This window comes from Ursus arctos, unplaced genomic scaffold (assembly GCF_023065955.2).
Source record: "Ursus arctos isolate Adak ecotype North America unplaced genomic scaffold, UrsArc2.0 scaffold_11, whole genome shotgun sequence".
Taxonomy (NCBI): domain Eukaryota; kingdom Metazoa; phylum Chordata; class Mammalia; order Carnivora; family Ursidae; genus Ursus; species Ursus arctos.
This window is the reverse complement of record NW_026622775.1, coordinates 61,662,196-61,678,915: the sequence shown is the minus strand read 5'-3', so window position 1 is coordinate 61,678,915 and position 16,720 is coordinate 61,662,196.

Sequence of the window (16,720 nt, the reverse complement as noted above, 5' to 3'; positions counted from 1 at the left end):
CACCTGTGTTCTTATAGGTATCAGTCGTCTGTTAAAACCATAATTGTTTAAATCCATTGATCAGTTAATGCATGTTTCAGTTGTTTTCAGTTGGCAGCTAATATGAGTAAAGCTCCTATGACCAGATGCGTACAAGTATCTCTGAGGCCATATGCTTGCACTTCTCTTTGAAGAATAACTAGAAATGAAATCCTGGGTCACAGGATAAGAAGTTCCCAGACTGTTTTCCAAAGTTTCTGTTCCGTTTCACCTTACCATCAACGTTGTAAGAAAGTGGCAGTGTCTCCACAGCCTTGCCAACACTTGATGGGGTCAGTCTTTTGATATTAGCCATTCTGGTGGGTGTGTGGGGATATCTCATTGTGATTTCAAACACATTTCCCTAAAATTTGGAACTATTGAGCACCTTTTCGTGTGCTTGTTTGCTGCTCATCTATCTTCTCTGTTCAAGAATTTGTTCAATTGAATTTTTGTCTTCTTTTATGAAGTTATAAAATTTAATTATATATTCTTATGTCAGATATATATTTTTCAAATATTTTTTCCTGGTCTGTGGTTTACCTATTCATTTCCATAATAGTGTCTATATATATATATATATAATTTTTTTTCAGAGAGAGAGCATGTGCACAAGTGGGGTGTGGGGTGGGGGAGCACAGGGAGAGGGAGAGAACCTTAGCAGGTTCCACAAACAGTGCAGAGCCCAACATGGGGCTCCATCTCACCATCCAGAGATCATGACCTGAGCCAAAATCAAGAGTCGGATGCTTTACTGAGTCACCCAGGTGCCCCCATTATAGTGTCTTTTAAAGTGCAGAAGTTTTTAATTTTGAAAAAGTCTATCAGTTTTTCTTTTATAGTGTATGGTTGTGTGTGTGTGTGTGTGTGTGTGTTTATTGTATTTATTTACTTGTCAGAGAGTGAGAAAGAGAGCACAAGCAGGGGGAGCAGCAGGCAGATGGAGAAGCAGACTCCCTGCTGAGCAAGAAGCCCCATGCAGGACTCTATCCCAGGACCCTGGGATCATAACCTGAGCCGAAGGCAGACACTTAACTGACTGAGCCACCCAAGCATCCCTATAGTGTATGGTTTTATATTCTAAAAGATTTTTTACCTAAGCCAAAATCACAAAGATTTTCTGCTATGATCTTTTTCTAGAAATATAATGTATCTATTTTTTAGCAGCTTTTATGATTTTTTTCTTTATGACTGGGTTTCAGCAATTTGATTTTGATAAAACAACTTGATGTTGTTTTCTCCATACGTGAGGTTGATTGACTTTCTTGAATCTTTGGGTTTATGCTTTTCAACACATTTGGAATTTCCACCTTCCATATCTTCAAATATTTCTTTTTCTCATCCAGCCCCTTTCTGATAGTCCAATTACTTTTGACCACTTAATACCATCTCATTGCTCACTAGAGCCCTGTTCCTTTTTCCCAGTTTTGTATCTCTCTGTGCTTCACTGTGGATAGTTTCTATTGTTATGTCCACAAGCTCACTGATCTTTCTTCTACAGGGTCTAATGTGCTATTATTCCCTTCTAGAGGCACTTTTTTGTCTGTTTTACAGATCACATTTTTCATCTGTAGAAGGTTGATTCAGGTCTTTTTCATCTTTTTTTTCCTCGTCCTGTTCTATTTCATGATTTTCAATTATTTATATAATTTGTATTGACTTGTCTTAAAATTCTTGTTGACTAATTATACAGGCTGTAATTTCTAGTTCTGTTGCTGTTGATTCACATTCCTCCTGGTTACAAGTTATGTTTCTCTGTTTCTTTGTATGCCTAGTAATTTTTTCCTTTTTTTTAATAGTATGATTAAATACAATGTTGTATTAGTTTCAAGTGTACACTATAATGATTCAATAATTCTATACATTACTTAGTGCTCATGAAGATAAGTGTACTCTTAATCCCCATTATCTAGTTCACCCATCCCCCACCCACCTCCCCTTTGGTAACCACCAGTTTGTTCACTGTATTTAAGAGTCTGGTTTTTTGTTTTTTGGTGTTTTGTTTTGTTTTTTTTTTGCCTCTTTTTCCCTTGGTTCATTTGTTTTGTTTCTTAAGTTCCACATATGAGTGAAATCATATGGTATTTGTCTTTTCCTGACTGACTTATTTCACATAGCATTATACCCTCTAGGTTCAACCAAGTTGTTGCAAATGGCATGCCTACTAATTTTTATTGGATACCAGACACTGAGTTTTTTTAGTGAATGTTGAATATTGTTGTTTCTTTAAAGAGTGTTAGGCTTCATTGTGGCACACTACTAAGTCTCTTGTGGATCAATCTGATCATTTCAAGGTTTGCTTTTTTTTAATTCTTGGAAATCATATCCATGTACCTCAATCTGTTTTGGACTCCTGTGCTAGCATTAAAGATAGAAATGAAATCATTAATTTGAACCAAAAAAAAAAAAAAGAGTCAACATCAAACCCAGGGTCAACTAGATTTTCTTCTATATTATCTTCTTTGAGTTTATAATTTCATGTTTGGTTTTTTTTTTTTAAAGTTTTTATTTATTTATTTGACAGGGATAGAGACAGCCAGCGAGAGAGGGAACACAAGCAGGGGGAGTGGGAGAGGAAGAAGCAGGCTCATAGCAGAGGAACCTGATGTGGGGCTCGATCCCGTAACGCCGGGATCACGCCCTGAGCCGAAGGCAGGCGCTTAACCGCTGTGCCACCCAGGCGCCCCTATAATTTCATGTTTTATATTTAGGTCATGATTCATTTTTAGTTAATTTTAGTGAAAGGTGTAAGGTTTGTGTATAATTTTTTCTGGCATGTGGGTGTCCATTTATTCCAACACTGTTTGTTGAAGAGAATATACTTTGGTCATTGAATTGCCTGTGTTCCTTTGTCAACGACTAGTTAGCTGTATTTGTGCAGTTTATTTTTTGGCCCTCTGTTCTGTTCCATTGATCTATGTATCTATTTTTCACCAATACCACAGTATCTTGATCACTCTATCTTTATAGAAAGTCTTAAAGTTGAGTAGTGTCAGTCCTCTGACTCTTCTTCTCCTTCAATTTTGTATTGGTTATCCTGGGTCTTTTGCCTCTCTAAATAACCTTTTTTTTCATCTTTATTTTTTAAATTTTTAAATTTAAATTCAATTAATTAACATATGGTATATTATTCATTTCAGAGGTAGAGGTCAGTGGTTCATCAGTCCTATGTAATACCCAGTGCTCATTACATCATGCCTGTCTATAAACTTCAGAATCAGTTTCTAAATATTCACAAAATAACTTGCTGGGATTTTAATTGGGTTTGCTTAAAATCTTTAGGTCAAGTTGGAAAGAACTGCCATGATAATAATATTGTGTCTTCCTGTCATTGTACATGGAACATACCTTTATTTATTTAGGTCCTCTTTGATATTTTTTTATCAGAGTTTTGTCATTTTCCTCATATAAATCTTGTTCATATCTTGCTCAATTTATACTTTAGTCTTTCATTTGTTTGGGGTAAATGGTATTATGTTTTTAATTTCAAATTTCAATGCTTTATTGCTCTTAAATAAGAAAGCAATTGACTTTTGTATATTAACCTTTATCCTGCAACTTTGCTATAATCACTTTTTAGTTTCAGGAGGGTTTTTTGTTGTTGGTTCCCTGGGATTTTCTACATAAACAGTCATATCATCTGTGAACATTTTTCTTTCTTCCTTCCCAATCTATAAACCTTTTATTTCCTTTCCTGTCTTATTGCCTTAGCTCAGACTTACAGTATGGTATTGAATAGGAATGGTGGCAGTGAACATTCTTGACTGTTCCTGATATTACATATTAGTCTTTTAATGCTATTTTCTAGGATATTGCATGACTTTATACTCTGGATCATTAACCTGGAATTCCCACTCTATCCATCTTAATATTTTCCAATCACATTTTTAGTTTACAAGAACTCCTTTTTTCTGATTTTTCTTTTTTCACATCAACATATTCCTTTTAAATTTATACAATATCCTGTATAATCTCTCTGAGGACACTAATTAGGTTTTCTTAAAAGTTATTTCCTGCTCTCTGTCTCTGCTTTCTCCTGAATTATTCTATTCATTTATTTTTAATCCTCTCTTTAATATTGCTCATTTTCTTCCGATTCTTTTGACGCTTGGTTGACTGTTTATATTTATGCATAAAGGACATTTTTCTGTTATTGATAGTTGATATGGATTTCCTCTACAGCTGTGTGAGACTGTTTCTCCATTGGCCCCTTCCCCAAATAGGATGACAGACTGTGCATTTTGAGTAAGTTGTGTGGGCTCTTTCAAAGGTGTGAAAAATAAGTAAGAAGGAAGTGAGATTGGCTTCCTAAAAAAGCAATACAAGGTTTGTAAAGCTAACTGTAGTGCCTGACACCAATAATCATGTTAGTTGCTATTATTGGCCATGGTGGCCGTGATGGTGGTTGTATCCAGATTTGTGAACTTAATACCTACTGGCACATCTAAGTCTTTTCCAGGCAAAAATTGCTGCTTTTATGAAACACTATCTACATGCCAACCTCTTATATATACTCTCTTTATTCCTTATAGTAATTATGCAAGGTAAGCATACTATTTCCATTATGCAGATGAGAAAACAGAGGTTTGGAGTAAATAATCACCTAGCCTATCAAAACAGCTATTAAGCAGCAAAGACAGGATTTCACACATTTCTATGAGCTCCCAAAGTCAGGAAGTGCTCTCTCCATCACACCTGCTATGTTGTCCCTCACACACTATTACTGAGTCAGGCCTCTCTGCTATGGTGCATCACTGGTTGATTTTTTGGGCCTTAACTGCATGCTTTTTTACTCTTATTTTAATTCAACTTGTTAGTTTCAGGCTCTCATTTCTGAGGGATTTTTAAAAAATCTGGCTCTATTAGTTTTTCCTCTCATTTTATATCTTCTGATAATCTAATGAACAAAATTTTTGAGTCTGCATACAAATTACTGACAAAAGATTGACTTTAAAAGGCTGAAGATAGAACCCTGAAGCATGCCACTATAGTCCTTCCTCAATGTGAGATTAATCTATTACTTAGCACCACTCAGTAAGGTGGCTCACTCAGACAAATTTTCTGGCCCTGGAATAACAAAACTCATCCAGAATGAAACTTACAACAGTAATTACAAATAAATGAATAACTTGAAAATCTCCAAGATGCTCATCCTACTCTAAAATTCTACCAAAATCCACCTTTACTTGTCTATCACTCTCCCATAATCGAATCAGTTTCACATTCTTCACAGATGTCATCACAAGTGTCTTATTTTCATTACTTCCCATGCTTTAGAACAGAGTAGGATCAGTCAGACTTCAAAGCCAGGTAGAATTGGATTTTAAATACATGGTTCCCTGTATGGTCTTGAGTAAGTCCTTAAACCTCATTGATGCTCAGTTTCTTTGTATGTAAAATGGGAAGGACTATGTCTGCTGTCAGGCCCAGATATACTATGTATGAAGCACACAGCATAGTGTCTGCCTTGAGGAAGAAGGAGTTCTAGGCACTGCACTAGTAATCGTTAGCATTCATATTTTCATGTAATAGGCAAATCCTACAACAAAGAGTTTTATACATTAATTTTAAATCTCAGTGTCTCTGGACATCTGTGTCTCTAGATCCATTCTAATTACAATTAACCCAAATATATCAGGGGCCTAAGACTTTTTTTTTTCGTTTATTTTTCTATCTTTAATCTTTTCCAGCTTCATCTCTGAAAGTATAAAATAGAGCCAATTTTTCCAGTTCAAGTGTGTGCCCCCTGCCTCTTGAAACCTGGTGGATAGAAGTGCTTCTCTGCACAAGCCTCCCTTCTGTTTACAAACTCCATCTCTGGGCTGTGTTTAATAAACGTTGGAGAGGCGGTTCGAAAAGACTGAATGATGGATAGTGTCTTTTTTTTAAGGAAGAGAGAGTGTGTGTGTATGCACGCATGCTTGTGAATAGGGAGGGAGAGTGGGAAGGGCAGAGGGAGAGGGAGAGAATCTTAAGCAGACTCTGCGCTGAGCACAGAGCCCAACACAGGGCTCGATATCACAACCCTGAGCTCATGACCTGAGCCGAAATCAAGAGTCAGACACTTAACTGACCGAGCCACCCAGGATGCCCCAGATAGTGTCTTTTTAAAGAAGTCCAAGTCGTGAACAGACCGACCTCGGAAGATAGCTGTGAGCTCAGCAGGAGAGAACAAGGCTTTGAAGACAGAGATGACACTTAAATCCCTGTACCTCAATTCTGTACCTCAGAATTGTACCTCAATTTCTTTACCCCTCTGCCTTCAGTGTCCTGTCTGAGAATGAGGAGGATGATGGCGATTCTGTTTAGCTCATAGGGTCATTTTGAGGTTTCTAAGATACAGTGTGTGAAAATGCTTTGCGAGCTGGCAATATCATAGGGATGCTAGCTGGTATTACAGAAAGGGAAGTTATTTCCCTCATGCTAAAAACTTGCAGAAATAGTTTAATACCTAAGGAATATATGTAGGGAAGATAGAAAAAATTCATTTCATTTAAAAACAAGAGGATCACCAGTAGGAAAACTACAAGCATTATTTATGAGGGGCTCATATGAAGAAACACCCAAGGTCTGCAGGCCTGTCTTTTTAATCTTTTCTACAATCAATACTTCAAAAGTACAGCCAAATTATGAAAGAGCCTTTCCGTGAAGTGGGGTTGGTGAACCTGTCTGCATCAGTATAGTTGGGGACACTTGTTAAAAATGGAGACCCTGGAGCCCCACCCTGGCCCAGATGTCAGAACTGCTGGGGCTGGGGCTCAGGAATTTGCAAACTCCCGGTTGCTGTATTGCAAACTGAGGTTTGAGAACAACTGTGCTAAGGAAGCATGATTGACTCCATCAGGCAGTAGTGAACTCATGATTTGATCTTCTGTTCCAGTTCTTAAAATGAAAACAATGCCAAAAAATTTAGAAATTAAAGTAGATTAAGGTCCATAGTCCCTTCAATATGAAGTATAACAGTAGTTGTATTTATGTTTTGACGTACCAGTGGCATGCTTTAATTATCACTACTGTGGGTTTTTTGAAAATATAAATTTGTGTGCTGTCTCCAAATAAATGAATTTTATCCACAGGCTAGTAATTATAACAAGAACTTTGATATCAACACATTGCCATTTTTCCTCATAAATGCCTACCAAATTTCAAGCTTCTCTATGTCAGCAGAATCACATGTGGGTGACTCATTCAACATGTGTCTATGTTTTACTTAACACAGATTCACAAGAATGCTGTCTTCCTTCCTGAAGCTTGCTCAGCACCCTCAAACATTTTACCACTCAAAAATCTTTTCTATTAACTCTACCATGGTGGGGAATAAATTTCCACTGTGGAAATATTTTCACTCTAAAAGATTGAAATAGCCACATGTGTGTCTCCTCTTCACTGTCCCTAAATTGGCAGCCACTTTGACCAAGAAGCACAACCATGTCACAAGTCATCACTTCCAGCTTGCCCCCTGGCAGGGGTTCGTACGTGCCCCAGGGGTTCCATGTGCTCAGCCAGGAATTATAACTCATATATATGTATATATTCCTTTATCAGTACTGGACAAATACGCTACTAGTATTTAAAAGTATTGCCCAAGGTAACTGAGGTTTCTTGGATAATTCTGTCATATGCTCTACAGTCCAGCCAATGGAAAAAAACTCTGTTTCCTGAGCAAAGAAAAACACTATTTCTTTATATCTAAATACTAACCAACCATGGTAGAATTACGCATGGCGTTGTTTGTTTGGTTTTTTTTCCAATCCTTTACTTTCTCAACTCCCCACTAACAAATGTGGAAGGAATGATGAAATTAGAGCATCAGTATTTAGTAATACTTAGTAACCCCTAATGGAAACATTATTTGAAGTGTTGATGGGAAACTTGTCAATGGAGAGATCAGACCGGCATCCCTTGAACCCAGATCTGTTAGCATCACTGAAGTAGTACAGCCGGACAGTGTAAGCCTCCTGATAGTATATGATGTGGAGCACGTGGTCCTTCCATAAGGCATCCCTGCGAGAAAAAGATGAACCTGGATCTAATGGAGCCCAGAGAGTTAATGCTATGTACCAGGAATACGGGGATAGAGAAACAAAGCATCATAAGGAAGCAAAATCCAAAACGCAGAACATTCTATAGGACCACCAACCTGGTTTTTACAAATGATGGCATGAAACTAACCAAAGTGGGGGGTGTGGGCTACTCCAGTAGAGGGAGAGGTAGAACCATCATACGTGATGTATGAAGCTTGTTTGAATCCCTGATAGGACAAACCAACAGCAAGAAGCCGTTTTTATGACCGTTGGGGAAATCTGAGTACAGATTGGATGTTAGAACATCCATGGAATTATTGCTAGCTTTGTTAGGTATGATAACGACATTGTGGTTATGTGAGGTATGTCTCCACAGTTTAGTGACGCATGTAAAGTATATGGAAGTAACAGGGCATGTTTCAAGCCATTTGTTTTATTTCATTTCAGGAAGTTTCAATCCTTTATTTATAAAATGGTTTGTCTTACTATCGAGAAAGTAATGTACAATTATTGAATGTGGGTCATGAGTATATGGGTGTTCATTCTACTCCTTATTTTTTATACCTTGAAATTTTTCATTAAAAATTGTTTTCATCTTAAAAAATTACATCTGAATTGTCCTTTAAGGTCTAGCTAGTGTTTTCTTCCAAGTGGAAGTGATTTCTTCTTGCTGAGCTCACAAAACCTCTTTTCAGCGTGTAATTCTACCTACCTTGGATTGTTGTGACTTGGGTATATGTCTCACCTCTTCATCCTACCACGAGGCAGACTCCTTCCTTGTTTCCTCTCTCCATCTTTTCCTGACACAGTACACAGTTGACAGCGACTGAAGGAACACAAGGATATAGAGCGCCAAAAGCCAACACCACTACTATTTCATGTTCGCATGTGGAGGGAAATATGAGGTAGCCTCATTCAAGTTGAGTTATCTTGAAGTTGGGACTCAAAAAATGGGTTTCAATTCAAGTTCTTTGGCTTCTTCTCTGATTCAGAGTCACAGGGCCATTACTATACTTTTCTCATCTAGGAAATGGGTGAAGCACTAATGACTTCATGGGGCCAGGACTTGGAATGCCTAGATGTCAGCAAACACTCTGTGAGGGAAGAGAGAACTCACTGAAGGAAAGACATTATCTCATCATGGCAGCCAACACCTGGGCTGAGCCCTGGCTTTGCAGATAGGCTAACCTGTTCCACCTTGATGCTGCCTACCCATGCCTGACAGGTCAAATCAGAAAGGTAAAGCAAGACAAGGTCTCCAGATTGCAGACCCAGGAGCCAATCAGAACTGGATGTAAGGCGGGCCCCACAGCTTACTAACTGCATGACCTGGAAAAACACTCTATGTCCCAAGTTCATCTCTCTGTAGAAGAAAGTAGTAATGCCTATCTCACACTGTTACTGAAGATCTTATCGCTGATAATTTGTATATGTGGAAAAATAGTAAATCATTTATTAAGCACTGACTTCAAGCCAGGCACTGTTCCAAGATGGCCTAATAGCCTGTACTAATTTAATCCTTGCAACACTCTGTTGTAAACAGTTATTATCCCAAAACTAAGAATCAGAAATGTTAAGCAACTTGCCCAAGGATATACAAGTAGAAAATAGTAAAACCAGGATTCAGAGCTCAGTATTTTGTCTCCCGTGCTGCAAGGTCTCTCTCAAACACGACAGTGTATGTGCCATGTCTGGCTTAGTGTCTGGCACACGGGAAACACTGAAGATGTTATAGTACCTGCTATTTAAAAAAAAAAAAACTAGAGTCAACCTGAGTTTTCTGTTGTGAGAATGTATGTGTTCCACAACTTCATGCATGAGACATTTTTCAACCATCCCCCTGCCTCTAAAATAATGTGCCTGGGCTTCCAGAGCAGTGAGGTCAGTGGAGGGACTCAGAGCCATCAACACTTTCCTGAGCTGCACAGCAGCCACCATCTACATTGGCCTTTGTGCCCCTGCCCACCACCCCCAGCAAACGCCCTGGCTTCCAACACCAAGCCCTCAGAAACACCTCCAAAAAAAAAAAAGTGGGAATCTCAGAATCCCCGAAAAAAGGCCACCTTTGGGCATCATAAAACTCTGGAGACAGAAAGTATCACCCAAGTTGTTCTGGGTGTCCTCTAGTTAATATTTATTTAGCATTTTCTGTCCTCTGTTCTTTTCCTGCCCTCAGCTTGTTGGTTCGTGTGACAACCATGAGAATTATGTACAAGCTGTTGGTCTTGACCTTTAGAAAACCTACATATTTGTATGTCCCAAAACATTTTCCATATGTTGCATTTGAACTTGAGCACGTCAGCTGGTGAACGAACATTCTCAGCATCACGGGGGCCTGTGACCGCCTGGCAACCGCTGAGTCTTGGCAGGACAACCATATTCACATAGGTAGTAGCTTTTTGCACAATTGGTTTAATATTTTGGTGCGTTTTTCTCTAATTTATCACAAACAGTCAAATAGTCATTGAAATTACGCCCATAATGATGGTTGAGTGCATAATTTATAAACATCTGTGAGAGGCTGAAAATAGATGGTGAAGATTTGTGAAATAGACAAGACGTAATTGAGAATTTCGTAACATGGCTTAATTCTGCAGAAAACTCCCCTCTTCCCACAAAACAGCAAAGTCAATTGTTTGACTTTTTCCAGTGTTCACCATTGAGTATGCTTTTTCAGGAAGGCTTTATGTATGAAACAAAGAAAAGTTTCATACCTCCCCATTTTATAGTTAAGGAGACTGAGACTTGGAGAGATTAAGGGATTTGTCCATGTTCACAAGGCCAATACGTAGCTTGCTTTTGAGTCCAGGTTCCTTGAACCCCCGACTCCCCACACCACACCAGGGAGTAGGGAGAAATGAAGTTATCCCTTATTTGGGATATGGTAGGCCTGAGTGTGCCCGAACTCCAGAGGGGCACACAATCCCCAAGACCTCCCATTCCAGCAACAACCCCGGAGGTTTGTCCTCCAGATGGAGGGCTTCCGAGGCAGGTGGCAGCCCCCACGGATGAGAGAACAGCGTATCTGAACCTGAACTTGAACTGTGGGTCAAAGGGGATGGAGCCCCAAATGAAGCATGAGAGACTATGGACTATGAGAAACAAACTGAGGGCCTCAGAGGGGAGGGGGGTGGGGGAATGGGATAGACTGGTGATGGGTAGTAAGGAGGGCATGTATTGCATGGTGCACTGGGTGTTATACGCAACTAATGAATCATCGAACTTTGCATCAGAAACCAGGGATGTACTATATGGTGACTAACATAATATAATAAAAAAAATTAAAATAAACTTTTTAAAAAAGGGGGGGATGGAGCCCCAGGTGGGGCCACCTGTGCACCTGCTTTGAGCAGCGAGTTCCAGGCAGTACTGGGCAGAGAACACGCTCCAGCTCCTGGCTCTACCACCTCAGTGTGACCTTAGCAAGCCACTTTGCCACTCTTATCTTCAGCCATAAAATGAGGATAATTGTAACCAACCTATTGATGCTTTCCTGAATATCAAATAAATCATATATGCCAAGTGCTTTTCTACCTGTGAACTGCTGGGCAACTGTAAATAAAGGGTTTCTAGTTTCTCTATTTTTAGTCGCTGCCTCCACCACATCCCCTGTCAGGCTGCGGCTGTGTGGCAGGCTTTGAGTGGCTCCCCTGGGGCAAACACTGACCTCCCTGCTCTGGTCAAAGTCTGCAGAGGGGGGTTGAATCCATTCCAAATAAATAAGGAGAAGTCCCTTGCCTCACCTTCCTGTCCCCTTGCTAGCTGCCCCCCACTACACATACACACACACACAAGCACACATGACATGGATACATGCACACACTTGCTCTGTCACACACACACACACAGGTGCACATGTGTACACCCTGCCTTCTTCCCTCCCTACTCCGTCTCTCTCTCTCTCTTTCACGTACAAACACACACAGACTCACACCCTTCTCCCATCTGTCCTTCCGTCCTTCATCACTGGAAAGGAGGCCAGTGACTTCTCGGTGCAGCAAAGCCACCTGGAGCCACCCAGGGCCTGCACGTGTTACACTTTGGTTTTGCATGGACTTCTGCATTTCCTGGCTCCACCCAGCCTGAAACTGTTAAAATATCACAGCAGGGTGGCAGCTCCAGCACCCAGACACAGCTCGAGTCGTCACATGGCCTCCTGAGTAGCTCTGGTCTCCAGTTAGAGCCATTGGGGTGGAGGCACCCATAGAGAACCTATGTATGTATAAAAACCATGGAAAGTCATCTGTATATACACTATTAAGGAGTCGAAGTACAACAAAGTGTAAGTATGGGTGATTTGATTTTAGGAATTTTACTTTTTGTCAAGTTATTTAAATATTCAATTATGTTTTTGAAGAGGACATAAACGTTTGCTCAGGAAGTGTAGTATTGGTGGCAATATGGCTGACCGGATATGGCTGATCATTTGGGCAGTGGCAGAAGCAGGAGTCCAAGTTGGGAAAATTCTAGAAGCTGCTGCCTGCTGATCCTTCATTGCACCAAGAGGTTGTGAGAGGTCAGGAAAGGCATGAGGCTCAGGCAGCCCTGGTGGCTGCTCAGTGGCTGTTCTTAAGAACCGGGGCTGGCCCTGGCTCCAGGCCTTATGCCTCTCTGGTGCTGGACAAGTCATGGCATTCTCTTTTTCTGCTTATACTAATAATATATGCTTCCTATTAAAGAATTCAAGGAACCTATAAAATTATATGAAAGAAGGTAGACGTCTTATGAAGTCCTATCACCTGAGATAAGCAACATTAACATTTTAGGAAATATCTTTTTGGGGCACTGCTTCACAGGAACACCCACAATACACACACACACACACACACACACGCACACACGCACGATTTTTATAATTTGGTTTTGTTTTGTTTTTGTATTCTACCTCCCTTGTCTATCTCTACCTCCCCCACCAATAATGAAAGTCAACAACTTTGTGTTCAGCGTCCCAAACCTCTCTTCATGTAACATAAAATGTGTTTCTTTTCTTATTCTTTGATATTTCCAAATATGGGATAACTTCATGCACCTCTGTGCATCTTGCTTTTCTCACGTAACAGCATGTTCTCGAAATTCCTCTTAGCTTCACTTGTAAAGATCTAGTACATTTTTTTAAGAGTTGTGTAATATATTAGAGACTGTTAGAATGCACATTTATTCAACAATTCCCCAAATGGTGAGCAGTTACGAAGTTTTTTTGTTTTGCTTTTTGCAGCTACAAACATTGCTGCAATAAACAATTTTATATCTCATATATTTCTATATAATGATGCTCGATTAGTCTCTGAGATTCCCAGAAGTGAGATTGTAAATTTAAAGGTATAAGTATTTTTAATTTTAATAAAACTGGAAAATTTTTCTATACTGTCAGTAATATTTCATATTTTATTTGTCCGATAAATATTTATTAAGCCCTTACACCTTTCCAGGTACTGTTTTAGCAATTTGGATTCAACAATGAGTAAGACAAAGATCCCAGCCTTCATTGAGGGTTCATCCTAGAAATACAATGGGGAAGAAGAGATGAAAGAAAAGTAGCTATAATAAATACTTCCATACCGGAAATGCATGAAAACACAATTCTCCCTTGCTTTACCATCAACAATTGGTATTATCATTCCTTTTATTTTTTCCCCAGTCTTATTGATGAAACATGATATTTTATTATCTTAATTTGCATTTTCCCATCAGTAAGTAATTTTAACATTTTTCACATGTTTATTTAGCTACTGGGATTTGTGTTGGATAAACTGCCATTTACAATCTTTACTCATTTTTCTATTGAGTGGGTTGTAGGCTAGATTCATATTCTTGCTAATTTTCATGAGCTCTGTGTATATTATAAATACACATTTACCTGCAGTATGCCTTGCAAATCTTTTTCCCAATCTATTGCTTATGTAATTACTTCATAATGGTTCCTTTTACCATATAATACCTTTTGTGTTTATAAATTTGACTTTTTGCTATCAATATGTCTTTTTGTTTTTTCAGCCTCTGGCTATTCTATCATTGTTCATTGTTATCTCCAAACTCTGGGTCATACATATAGTCGCGTAAATTTTCTTTCAATTAAATTTTTAGAAGCGTTTTATATTTTTTAAGTACACATGAAATTTATTTTTTAATATGGTGTGAGGTAGGGGTCCAATTTCTTTTCTTCTAGGTAGACAACCATCTTCTAATACCATTTATTAAAATCAACCATCAGTTCTCCATTGAAGTAAAATGCAACCTTTTTTATATATGCGGTTCCAAATGCACTGGAATCTGTTTGCATGTTTATTATTCTGCTCCACTGATTATATGTCTAGATTAAAACTTTATTTGGCCAGAGAAAACTTCAGATAATTTTATCCAATTAAAAAATGTAATTATTATTGGAAGTTCATTTAATTTATATTAGGAATAAGAAAGAGGACATAATAAAGAAAGAGAAGAGGTTAAAATAATTATAAGACAATACTACATAAAACTTTATGACAACAAACTGGAAAATGTGAGGGAAAAAATCTCCTAATAAATCATGTAAATCATCAAAATGGTGCAAGGAGGAGGAAAAATGGGAACTGGCAAATTCCTGTAGAAGAAATTGGAAATTTACTTAAAGTTCTACTTTTTAAAAGGACCCCATGAACAGATGACTTACTGGTGAGTTCTAACTAGCCTTTAAAGAGCAAAGAGTCCCAGGGTTATTAATTCAAGGCCATAGGAAAAAAGGTGGACAGCTCCTTTGTATGTTATGAAGCCAGCACATCTTAGTGTTAACTCCTCATACACAGAACCCATTTGGAAATACTGATTCTCATTTGAAACTAAATATTGGCAAATAGGATCCATCCATGTACCAAAAGACTAATGAACTATAATCAAACAGCTTTTATTTCAGAATGGAAGGAAGTTTCAGTAGCAGAAAATTTATCAACATAATTCATCAATCAACAAATTAAATTATCATATGAAGAGATACTCAATAGGTACCTGATAAAATCCAATATCAATTCTTTTTTTTTTTTTGAAGATTTTATTTTTTTGAGAGGGGGGGGAGAGAAAGAGGGAGAGTGAGAGGGAGAAGCAGACCATCCGCTGAGCAGAGAGTCCAATGTGACACAGGGCTCAGTATCAATTCTTCATAGAAACCCATAATCCGGGACACCTGGGTGGCTCAGTTGGTTAGGCGTCTGCCTTCGGCTCGGGTTGTGATCCCAGGGTCCTGGGATCGAATACCACATCAGGCTCCTTGCTCAACAGGAAGCCTGCCTCTCCCTCTTCCTGCAGCTCCCCCTGCTTGTGCTCTCTCTCTTTCTCTGACAAATAAATAAATAAAATATTTAAAAATAAGAAAAGAAACCCATAACCCCTTATGCAAAATTCTGATACCAAAAAATCTCTGAAAACTGAAATGTTGGCCTGTAACTTTAGCACCAAATTTCATTTTCTGCTCAGGTTTATCTGAACTGATAAAGAAACTACTTAAAAACGAAAAAGTCCTGTTCTTTACAAATGTGAAGTGTTGCATGCTCTATATGCAAGGCATACTCCAACAAAGTATTTATGGATTATTTGTTATTGTGTCTGTCTGTCCTATATTTAAAATTATTATAGTCTTTCTTTTTTTCAAGGTGAGTTTAAGGAGAAGTAGTATGAGATATGTGCTCTCAGCTTTCTGGAAGAAAAACATCACTGCATTTTCATTAAATCTAAGACACCACTGTTTGGAGGGCTAGTGTTTAGCACAGGGAAAAAGATGCAGCTAATTACTTTATGAATCATCAATTGTAAAACACATCACGGTTTCAGAGATAGTGAAATGTGAAAAAAGGTGCATCTTGGAATCAAAGAAATGCTGTGAACACATTTGAAAGCAGTCAGGAGCTCTCCACCAACCGCATGGCCCTTAAGACAAGAGCAGGAACTCAAGGTCCTTTCCTCCAAATAACTGCATCTTGGGGATGGGCCAGGTGTGAGGTGGAGTGTGGTGGTATGGGGTCAGCCAGGACTCTAGAGTTGGCTCTTCAATGGTGAGGTGACCGTGAACCAGCTATTAAACATGTCAAACCTCAGTCTGGGACAGCGGTAATGCCTACTCACACTAACTTTAGAGTGAAAAGGATGAGGAGAAACAGGGTTTGTGAAGTTCCTGGTCAAGTGTAAGGCCTTCCTGAATAACCACCCCTGGAATGGAGGCAATGCTGATGTGGTGGTGATGTTGGCTGTGGTCTCTAGCATCCTTCCCACTTCTGTCATTCTATGATCCTTTACCCAAGAAAAATCTTGGCCATATTTCTCTCACCTCTAAGGAAGTTAACCTGAGATTACTGAGAAGAGGCAGTTAGCTTCAGATATCTGAACTATTACTGTGCCCTGAATTTACAGCATCTCACCCGAAAATCTAAGTGGGGAAGAACCTCAGACATGTTCTTACATGGGCTGAGAGAGGAACATGACCTTCCCATGTACTGCAGCCCGTGGCAAAATGAAGACTAGAACCCAGACCACCAGACACGTTGTCAGACTCTTTCTGGATGCCAGGGCTCCTGTCCCCAGGGCACAGGGATCCACCCCAGCAGGATGTGGCAGTTTGCTCAGATGATCTCTGTGTCCTAAATACAGTCATTCCTCCTCTCTGGACCACTTCTTCCTGCTCTGGGGGGAAAAAATGATGCAAGCTTAGCCTG